The 10427-nt window shown below is 33.5% G+C and overlaps 1 pseudogene; it reads left to right on the top strand.

Annotated features, from left to right (window-relative positions):
* Positions 1-9251: 9251 nt before the first annotated feature.
* Positions 9252-10133, top strand: LOC100787132 (protein HEADING DATE 3A-like; annotated as a pseudogene).
* The last annotated feature ends 294 nt before the right edge of the window (positions 10134-10427 follow it).

Here is a 10427-nt window from a genome sequence, read left to right as displayed (position 1 = left end):
TTTTTTTTAATTTATCATATATATTTAAGTCTATTATTCACCGGAGTCCAATAAAATTGAACAATTGAAGCTGAAGCTCATGCGTATTGGGCTCTATTACTGTCCCAAAGTCTTGCCTTAGTCTTTGACTCTTGTCATATGACCTTCAATTTCATGCAAAGAATCTCTAGGGTGAGTAATCAATTAGGTCTCAATCTTTATAATGCGCACCATCATGGGGTTTAGGGTATGTGAATAAATTCATGAAAGCTGAAAAGATAGAGAGAATCAATCATGAAAGATGGATTCTTTTGATGCATATATGGTGGGGTTGAAGGAGGGGATGACGGATGAGGAGATATTAGAAAGTAAGAAAAAGGAACGAATGTCTTTTGTTTGTGAAAATAACACAGAGAGTGCAACGAGAAAGATAAGAACGAAAATTGGTACGAATTATTCGCTACTGGATAACATCTCATTATGAAGAACAAGAAAGCTGATAGAGGTAAAAAGTATATGGGTTACCATTTCAGTAAATGGTTAAAATTAAGTTAACCAGATAATCATTCATTCACGTGCACAGAAAGAATTTGGTGTGGGTACGTAAGTATATCATACTTTAATAAAAGACAAATCTAAATTTTAAAGGAGGCAAATGTTAACAGATTTTCTTTAAAAGATAAAAAGAGTTAAATTAATCTTATAAAAATATATGCAAGTTAGAGATAACCTATATATAGTTAAATTAAGAATAAAAGAATCAAAAAATGATGCTGGTTGTCCTAAGGTTTATCGCATAGCATGTGGTACAAAAGTTAATATAAATTCTAATATATATATATATATATATATATATATATATATATTAGTTTTGCGAGCCTTGTAAAATTTAGGATCTAATTAATCATAACTATATCCTTATCTGCACCTCATATAAATTATGCTATATTAAAAACACCATTCCTCATACTCTTGTAAATTTTAGGTTATACGTAAAATGTCTGGCCTAATTAGCAAATAAATGAGTACTTTAAGTATATTAATAAAAGTTAGATATCAGACCATATGTACATGATGATACCCAAAAAAAAAAAGATCATATATATGAAAAAGATTTTTATTAAAAGATGTAAAATTTACTTCAATAATTTCTATGTCCTAAAGCAATTGTTTTGCAACCAGATTTATCCCATGAGTAATTACATAAGTGAATTTGATACTGTACTTTAACCCAATACCTTAAGGCTAAGAGTTTATGAGTTTTGCTTTGACTTATATGGTGTCCAACCTTTTCATTCTTACTCGATGTGAGCCTTTACCTCATTGTTATACTCCAACAATCTTTCCCTAAAGTAAGTCTTATCCACATGGTAGCCTTCCCCTCTGAAGTTATCTCGATCTTCATCAATTCTGTAACTAAAACCATTGGCCTGTAAGGTACCAAGTGAGATCAATTCTTCCTTAACTTAGGGATATGTAGGACATCACACAATGTTCTCACTCCACCATTATCCATAGCGATCTGCACCTATCCCATTCCAACAACAGCACACGTTGTCATTACCCATATAGACATTGCCAAAATTACTTGATTTGTATATGGTGAACCACTCCCTATTGTAAGTCATATGGTAAAAGCATCTGGAATCAAGAATCCATGCATTTGTCAACTGACTGCATCAACTAGAGAGAACATCTCTCACTGTAGTAGACATCTCCCTCAATGTAGTAGTTTGAATCGTCAGTCTCTGCCACATTTGCTGAGCGAGATGTCCCTTCACTAGATTTCTTCGACTCTAAGAAATCCCTCTTGAAATGCCCCTTCTGATTGCATTTGTAGCACTCCATTATTTTCTTTTGTTCTCTATACTTGGACTTCTTCCTCTGCCTACCACCAAAACTCTTGCCTTGTGTTCTTCCATGTTCCTATTTCCCCTTCACATCCAGACCATCGCCTTATTAACTCATCACTACATTTTGTCTCCGTTAAGAGTGAGACATAAGTGTAGCCTATATCGCCTCCAGACTAATTAAGTCTCTCCCGTACGTTAAGGATATCACCAAATATTCGTAAAAAGAAGGCAAAGAATACAACAAAATACATGTCTTATCCTTGTCCTTAATCTTTACATCTAGCCTAGACAGATTATTGATAATCTGATTGTAGGCATTCATGTGTTATTGGAGATCCGAACCCTTATGCATCTTTAGCCCATGTAGATTCTGTTTGAGATACAGTTTGTTCGTCAACAATTTCGATATGTATTGACTCTCTAATTTCTTCCATACCTCCCCCGAAGACTTCATTTCCATCACGTGATAGAGGATCTCTCATAAACGTCAAATTTACCAGATTTTCATATGCATTTTGTGATATTTATTTGACATTTTAGTTAACTTTAAGCCTTATTTTGAATCAAATTAGTTATAAATTCAGTTTTTACTTTGTCTTAGGTAGAATTTTATATTTTAGTTATTCTTAATGAATTTTTTATATCTTTTTAGCAAAACAGGTCATTCAGGCAAGAGCTCCAGAGACCCAAAATCAGGAGAAAGTTTTGGAAGGAGAAATTGCGGAAATTGAAGATAAAAACTAGGAAAATCAAGAGCAAGATATTTTTCAAGGATAAATCAACTAAAGAAAAAGATAATTACTTGAATTAATTAGATATATTATTTGTTTGTAATTTCTTGTGATTATCTCCTTAATTAAATCCAACTACAATTCTATAAATAGGAGGTTAGGCATTCATTGTAAAGTTTAGAAGTCTCGACCAGTTCTTAGAATTATATTTTAGACTTTCACCTACTAGACGCCTCTATTATTCCATTAGACACTCTAGGTTTCATTGTATTATTTTATGAGTGCAATTTCTTCCACCTAGGACAGGAAAGGATGAACCTTGTTTCGCTTTAATTCGATCAATCCAATACTTCATCTTGAGTTCTTTATTTGTTTCCATACTTAATGTTTGTTATTTGATTGACCATCTTATTGATGAATTCAGGATTTGACTTGCACTTTGGTGAGCCTTGTTGAAACTCAAACATGAATTAAGTACTTAATTGAGATTATCTCTAAGGATAGAATAATCTTGGTCAAGCTTTACTAATTTTCAACCATTAATGTTGATTGCTTGTGTTGGTATGCCCAATGGATTGGGTATTGGGCAAGGAGTTTAGAATCTATATGCGGGAGCTGGGATAGAATACATCAATGAATTGGAGATGAACAAGAAAGATGAGTAGAGAATTGTGAAGTTACAGTGAATCAAGCGAATTCCAAGTTCAAACCTAGACATTCACTCATCAACCTTGTTTGCCAAACACAAACGTATGGTTACCGCAACCTTTTCTTGCAACTCCTCTAAATCCAAAGCCTCCATATTATTAGGCTTTGATTTGCACAGTGCCTTTAGAAGACCTTGTTGTGCCAACAAATCCTTAGCTTGTCTCTGCCACAATCTGAAATTCCCAGTCCTATCAAACTTTCCCACTTCGAATTTGGCCCTAAATTTAAGCGCCATTTGATACTAGTTGTTAGCAATAGTAACCAGAATTCTAAAGGGAATGTGAAAAATCACATGCACATACACAAACACAAGAGATTTAACGAGGTTCAACAAGTGTGCCTACGTCCTTAGGAATAGAGCGATTGTTTCTATTTCTTATTCATAAACAATAGGGTTACATCATAATATATAATATTACACGTACTGTGGGCTTTGCCTGCACCCCTAACCCACTTCGTAACCCAACAACAAGTAGCCTTTACGTTCTGCTCCAACATTTGTCAAGTCCATAAAATATGAGTCATGCATAACAATCTCCACCTTGGCAAATATTTGGTCCCGTGGAAGATAAATAAACAAATCCACCTTGGTCTCTTGGGTTGGGGGTCTTGTCACATCCAGCACTCAACAACATTCAACAAGTCCAAGAAATGCTTAAACTTGTTAGTTGTAACCACTTTGGTTAACATATTAGTTGCATTCTCTGGAGTGTGAACCTTCTTTGAGCAAAATCTGACCAGATGTCATCAATTTCCTAACATCAATATGCTTGAGTTTAGCATGATACACCTGATTCTTTGCCAAGTCAATAACACTCTCACTATCACAATGCAATTGAACTTCACCTTGCTCAATGTTCGGCTCCTTCACTAGCCTTACTAACCACACAACTTCCTTACTAGCCTTTGCTACCACCATATACTCCATTTCAGTTGTTGACATTGCCACAAGTGATTGAATAATTGACTTCCAACAAACAAGCCCACCTGTAAGAGTAAAGACATACCCTTGTAGACCTTCTGTCATCTAGATCACCAGCATAGTCAGAATCTACATATCCCGCAACTAAAGGATCACTCTGTTGACTACCAAACATAATACCATGACATGTTGTACCCTTTAGGTACCTCAAGATCCACTTCACTACTTCCCAATGTTGCCTGCCTAGGTTAGACATAAACTTGCAGACTTGGCTTACGACATGTGCCAAATTTGGTTTAGTACACACCATAACATACATTAACCAACCAACTGCACTGACATAAGGAACCTTTGACATGTACTCCACCTCAGCATTTGTCTTCGGACATTGATCTAAAGAAAGCTTAAAGTGTTTTGCCAATGGAGTACTCACAGGCTTCGCATTGCTCATGTTAAACTTGTCTAGCACCTTCTTAACATAACCCTATAGTGAGAGCCACAACCGTCTGAATTTCCTATCCATGTGAATCTCTATTTCAAGAATATTCTTGGTAGGACCTAAGTCCTTCATGTCAAACTCTTTGCTCAATAGTGATTTCAACTCATTCACATCACACAAAGGGTTACCAACAATCAACATATCATCAACATGTAGTAGCAAAATAATAAAAGAGTCATTACCAAGGCTTCTCACATAAACATCACAATCATACTCCCATCGCCTGTAGCCAATTCGAAGCATGTAGGAATCAAATCATTTGTACCATATCCTTGGAGACTGCTTCAATCCATACATAGACCTCTTCAACTTGCAAACCAACCGACCCAATCCATATTTATTGAATCCCTCTAGTTGCTCCATGTAAATTTGCCCTTCTTGATCACCATGAAGAAAGGATGTCTTCACATCCATCTGCTTCAAGTGCATGTCGTGACTAGCTACCAAGGCTAGCATTGCCTTGATAGAAGTATGTCTCACAACTGGGGAGAAAATCTCATCATAATGAACCCCCTTCTGTTGTGCATATCCCTTTGCTACTAGGTGAGACTTGAACTTTTACCCTTTCTTTTTCTAATACTGGAGGTTTCTTCTTGTACACTCATTTGCATTCTATGACTTTCTTCTACAAGAAACTCAACTAGCTCCCATGTTTGATTCTTCTGTGAAGACTCTATCTTCTCAACCATAGCACCTATCCGTTTGACTTCCTCTTGGCTATTCATAACCTCTTGAAAGGTAGAAGGATCTCCAGCACTAGTGAAAAGGGCAAAAGTAGCCAATTTAGCCAATACTTCAAATCCGTATTGGACAACAGGTTTAATGGTGTGGCAATCACTATCTTTGACAAGATTGTACTCTTAATGTGGTCCACCTAAAATCATAGATCTAGGCTCAGGTGAGGTGTCACCTCAGGTCTTGGAATGCATGGTTCTGTCCTCCCAAGAATCACCAACAACTGCTCTAGGTCCACTTGAACCTCCAAGGACCTAGGGGAAGCTCCATCAGACATTGGCATAGTTGTATCAACTATCTCTGGCAACATGGATTGCTCATCAAACACTACATCCCTACTGATCACCATCTTCTTAGAAAATGGATCCCAAAACTTGAACCACATCACACCTTTGGAATAACCTACGAAAACACACTTTTTTTTTTTACTTTGGATCAAGTTTAGATATCTGATCACTGGATATATGCACAAAGCAGGACACCCAAATATTCTCAAATTATTAAAATTAATAGGATTACTTGTCCAAACTTCCTCTGTAACTTTTGCATCCAATGATACTTGTGATGATCGGTTGAGTAGGTAGCATGCCATATTCATTGCTTCTGCCCAAAAGCCTTTAGAAAGGTCAGCTTGTAACCTTAGACATTAGGCCTTTTTAGTAAGGGAACAATTCATTCTCTTTACAACACCAATATGTTGTGGTGTTTTTCGCATTGAGAAATGTCTATGAATGCCATGTTCCTCATAGAATTTATGGAACTGTGAGTATGTGTATTTCGTACCATTATCAAACCTCAACTACCTGATCTTTTTGCCCATCTAGTTCTCCACCTCAACCTTTCACAACTTGAACTTTTCAAAGACTTTAGATTTTTGTTTCATGAAGTACACACAAATCTTGCGAGAAAAATCATCAATGAATGTCACAACATAATGAGAACCATCCAACGACGAATCTGTAGTAAAAGCCCACACATCAGTGTGCACATAATCTAGAATCCCTTAGTGGTATGTTTTGCAGCTTTAAACTGCACTTTGGTCTATTTCCCAAACACACAGTGCTTACACAAGTCTAACTTGTAACTCTAAACTCCTTTCAAGAGTCTTCGCTTATGAAACTCTATTGTCCCATGCTCCCTGAGATGATCCAAATGCAAGTGCCACAATTTTATAATTGTTATATTCTTATTTATTAATTACAACATATTAAGTAAAAGGATAACATATCAACACCCTATTTATGTTAAAGAATGTAAAGAAAATGATTTTTTTGTTATTTATTTTACAACATATTAAAAGAAAAATAAAATAAACAGGAAAAAAAAAGAAACAAATGATGAGATGCTACCGTATCCGTGTTTTCTTTTCTCATGTAGGAATCGTATATGTGTCATACGAGAAATGTCAAAAGGTTCCAATAAGATGAACTATGTAAAGGGCACCATCAAACCCAATCTGCTTCGAAAATTAATATTCGAGCATGGTTCTGGGGCCAATGCTCTTTCGGTCTCCAACTTAAAAGGGAAAATCAAATTAAAGGGTTACAACGGACGATAAGGTTCGTCAAAAGATGAACGTCATATGCACACAAGTGGTTCTCATGTTTAATCTTTAACACAATGTGAGATTCCTGATCTCTATTGCTATCATATGCATGGGAACCCCCCATATAGTGGATAAACAACTTGAGGACATAATGCAACGATGAGTTTCCAACCAATAGCTGGTGTGTTGTGATGAGATATTAAAGAATTATTCCACGATACTGAATGTTCTTTTTTATTAGAACCAATCAATTGTTTAAATTAATGCTTCCAATGTGTGCCATTTTCATTTGAAATAAACAAAAGCTTACTAGCTAGCTAGGCTTATACGGAAGAGATTCATACAATTGCAGCAAATGCTCTTTTGTGTTTAATTTTGTATCGCTTTTAACACACATATAGATAGGTGGTCATCTTTAATTGGTTTTAGTTTCACCAATGTCTAGCACATGGCAAAACTGCATCCCCTATAAAATATGAAATGCATGGTTCTTTCGGTCTTCAACTAAAAAGGAAAATCAAATAAAAACGAACAACTTTCATTATAACGATCAAATTAATAAAAAAATATTTTTCTCAAAAAAGTTAATAAATGTGTTTTTTTTATTAATTACCAAATTTGGCACAAACCTTGTCCCATATAATGTCACTTTGATCAATCTTTTTTTTCCTACAAGATTATTAACTTATTTAATTGTTTAGTATGAAATCTTCCATGCACGGAGTTATAAGATTGACTTAGTAATAAAAGAAAAAGAAAATAAGAAATAGAGAAATAAAGAATTTAAATTTCATCTAAGTTGGGAAATGAGGAAGCCTTTTAAAAAATTGATGTTTGTGAATAATGAATAAAAATATTAATATCAGTTTTTTGTAAGAACGGATATTGTGAGTGTTTAAATAATATCAATTTTTAAATAAATAATGTTAAAATCATCATGTTAACATCAATTTTTAAATAACTAATATTAAAATCATTCTATTAATATTGATGTGTCTAAAATCAATGTTAACGATAATATTTTTTTTACATAAATGTCACCACATATTTTATAACATCGATTTTATCATAATCGATATTAATAGAACAATGTTAAAACTTATTATTAACATGAAGGTATTAAAACTTATTATTTTAGTAGTGCACCTCCAATGCATGACGGCCCACTAGACCACTAAGCTATTTTGAAAAGTAACTTCTCATAGTAAACTTGGTGTGTTATTTATTGTTTTACTTTCAAGTTTTTTTAAAAAAGGATTTTCTTGCTTCTTATGTACTTCTGATAGCCAAGAAAAAATTTTAGCAGACAATAACATAAGATTGTGTGTGTTTTTGCGCATAAGAAAATAATATTTCTCCACGGTCACTATTGATCAACCCCTCTCCTATTGTGACTCTATCTTTCACTTCAAGATTCGAATATATTAACCTCATGATTTTAACATAAATCTCAAAACATGGATACCCAAGGTACCTTACCTAATACACTAGAAGATATTATTGTAACTACGCTTAGGTTTATAGAATATGAAAAATTAAAAAATACACAACAACATCCATATCATGCGGAAGCTAAACAATTAACTATACAAAGATACATACAAGAAAAAATCTAGAATAAATATAAATAAGTTAAATTTGTTAATTTTTTACTATTTAAAATTGGCTAAAATATATATTTTTATTCTTATAAATATAAAAATATTCAAATTAAAATTCTGTTTCTACAAAATTTTTAATATATTTTTTGTCTTCACAAAATTGAAATATATTATTTTTTGGTTCAAATATAGGTTCGGATAAATTCAAACATGTAATGATGACTTTTTATATCGATTATATATATAAACTATATAAATGAGACGTTTATACATTGATTATGTATATAATTGATGTAAAAAATAATAATTTTTTGATACCTTTCTTTGGATAAAAAATGAAAAATTTTAATTGTGTGAGAACGGAAAGTATATTAAAAATTTTGCATTGATGAATTCATAATATTTTTATATTTATGAGAATGAAAAATATATTTTAACCTTTAAAATTTTATTCTATTCTTTCCGGGAATAGGTTCCAAAAACTCGCGCGTGCTTCCTTTACATAATAAAACAAAAAAGATTATTTTCTAGACAACAAAGGTGGGAATACCCCATCCCCTTGTTCTTCACTATGTATAAATAGCTGGCCTGGTGGGTGTTGTAGTACAATTGTCTTTGACACAAAAGCATATTTGTGTTTATGAGCAGTGTGACTCAGTGAAGTGAGTTAGTTAATTATGCCTAGTGTTACTAGGAACCCTCTTGTTGTTGGGCGTGTTATAGGGGTTGAAAGTTCTATTTCAGGATCACCTATTGCAATAGAGAAGTGGGCAATGGTTGTGAGCTTAACCCTTCTCAAGTTCCCAACCAACCTAGAGTGAGTATTGGTGGAGATGACCTCAGGAAATTCTAAACTATGCTAATTAGTTACATTAGTTAGTTATCATATTATATATATATATATATATATATATATATATATATATATATATATATATATATATAGTTTTTAACTAAACAAATTATGTTTAATTTCGTTTCTTCCATCAAAGGTCATGGTGGATCCTGATGCTCCTAGCCCAAGTAACCCTAATTTCAGGGATACCTACATTGGTGAGTACATGCCTTGCATAACGTTAGTTGAACCAAATTTATATATAAGAGACTTTAGTAACATTACATTATAGCTAACACCCTTCCCTCTATGGATTACATGCAATGAGACAAATGACAACATGTCCCAAAAGATATATAAATATCTAATTCCAATAAAAAATAATCTAACACCAAAATATGCTAAATTATGAAAATGCAACACCAATATGAGTAGTTTATAAATATGCTAATTGTGAGTTTGCATGATTTGCACGTACGTAGGTAACGAAGCTGTAAGCTATGAAAGCCCACGACCCAGGACGCTAATTGTGTTATTCCACCAACAGTTTAGACAGAGGGTGTATGCTCCTGGATAGGAACAGAATTTCAATACCAGAGAATTTGCTGAACTTTACAACCTTGAATTACCGGCTGTTGTCTTCTTCAACTGTCAAAGGGAAACTGGCTCAGGTATGGTTGAACATTTTGGAAGAAATATTATTGTATCGAAAGTGCATGTTTAGTTAATGAATATATAGTACTATATATATAACACCCAAATAAGAAAGATAATCTACATATAATAACACTCGTGGGTCACATATGAATATGTAACCAAAGCACTCGTATGTATCACTTTATGTTATGCACTTATATAAAATATAGAATATTAAATATTTGACTAGTAGATCAATTCCCTGATCCTCCAAGTGGAGCTTTGGGAGTCTGTCAAGTGTCCACAAATTAAGAATATTGGAAGTATGATTTGGGTTTTATTTAGATCACTTCAAAATTCTTCACAAAAATTCTTGATACTC

The sequence above is a fragment of the Glycine max genome, chromosome 16 (genome assembly GCF_000004515.6).
Source record: "Glycine max cultivar Williams 82 chromosome 16, Glycine_max_v4.0, whole genome shotgun sequence".
Taxonomy (NCBI): Eukaryota; Viridiplantae; Streptophyta; class Magnoliopsida; order Fabales; family Fabaceae; genus Glycine; species Glycine max.
Note: the sequence above shows the minus strand (reverse complement) of the source record. Positions and strands in the feature narration are given on the sequence as shown.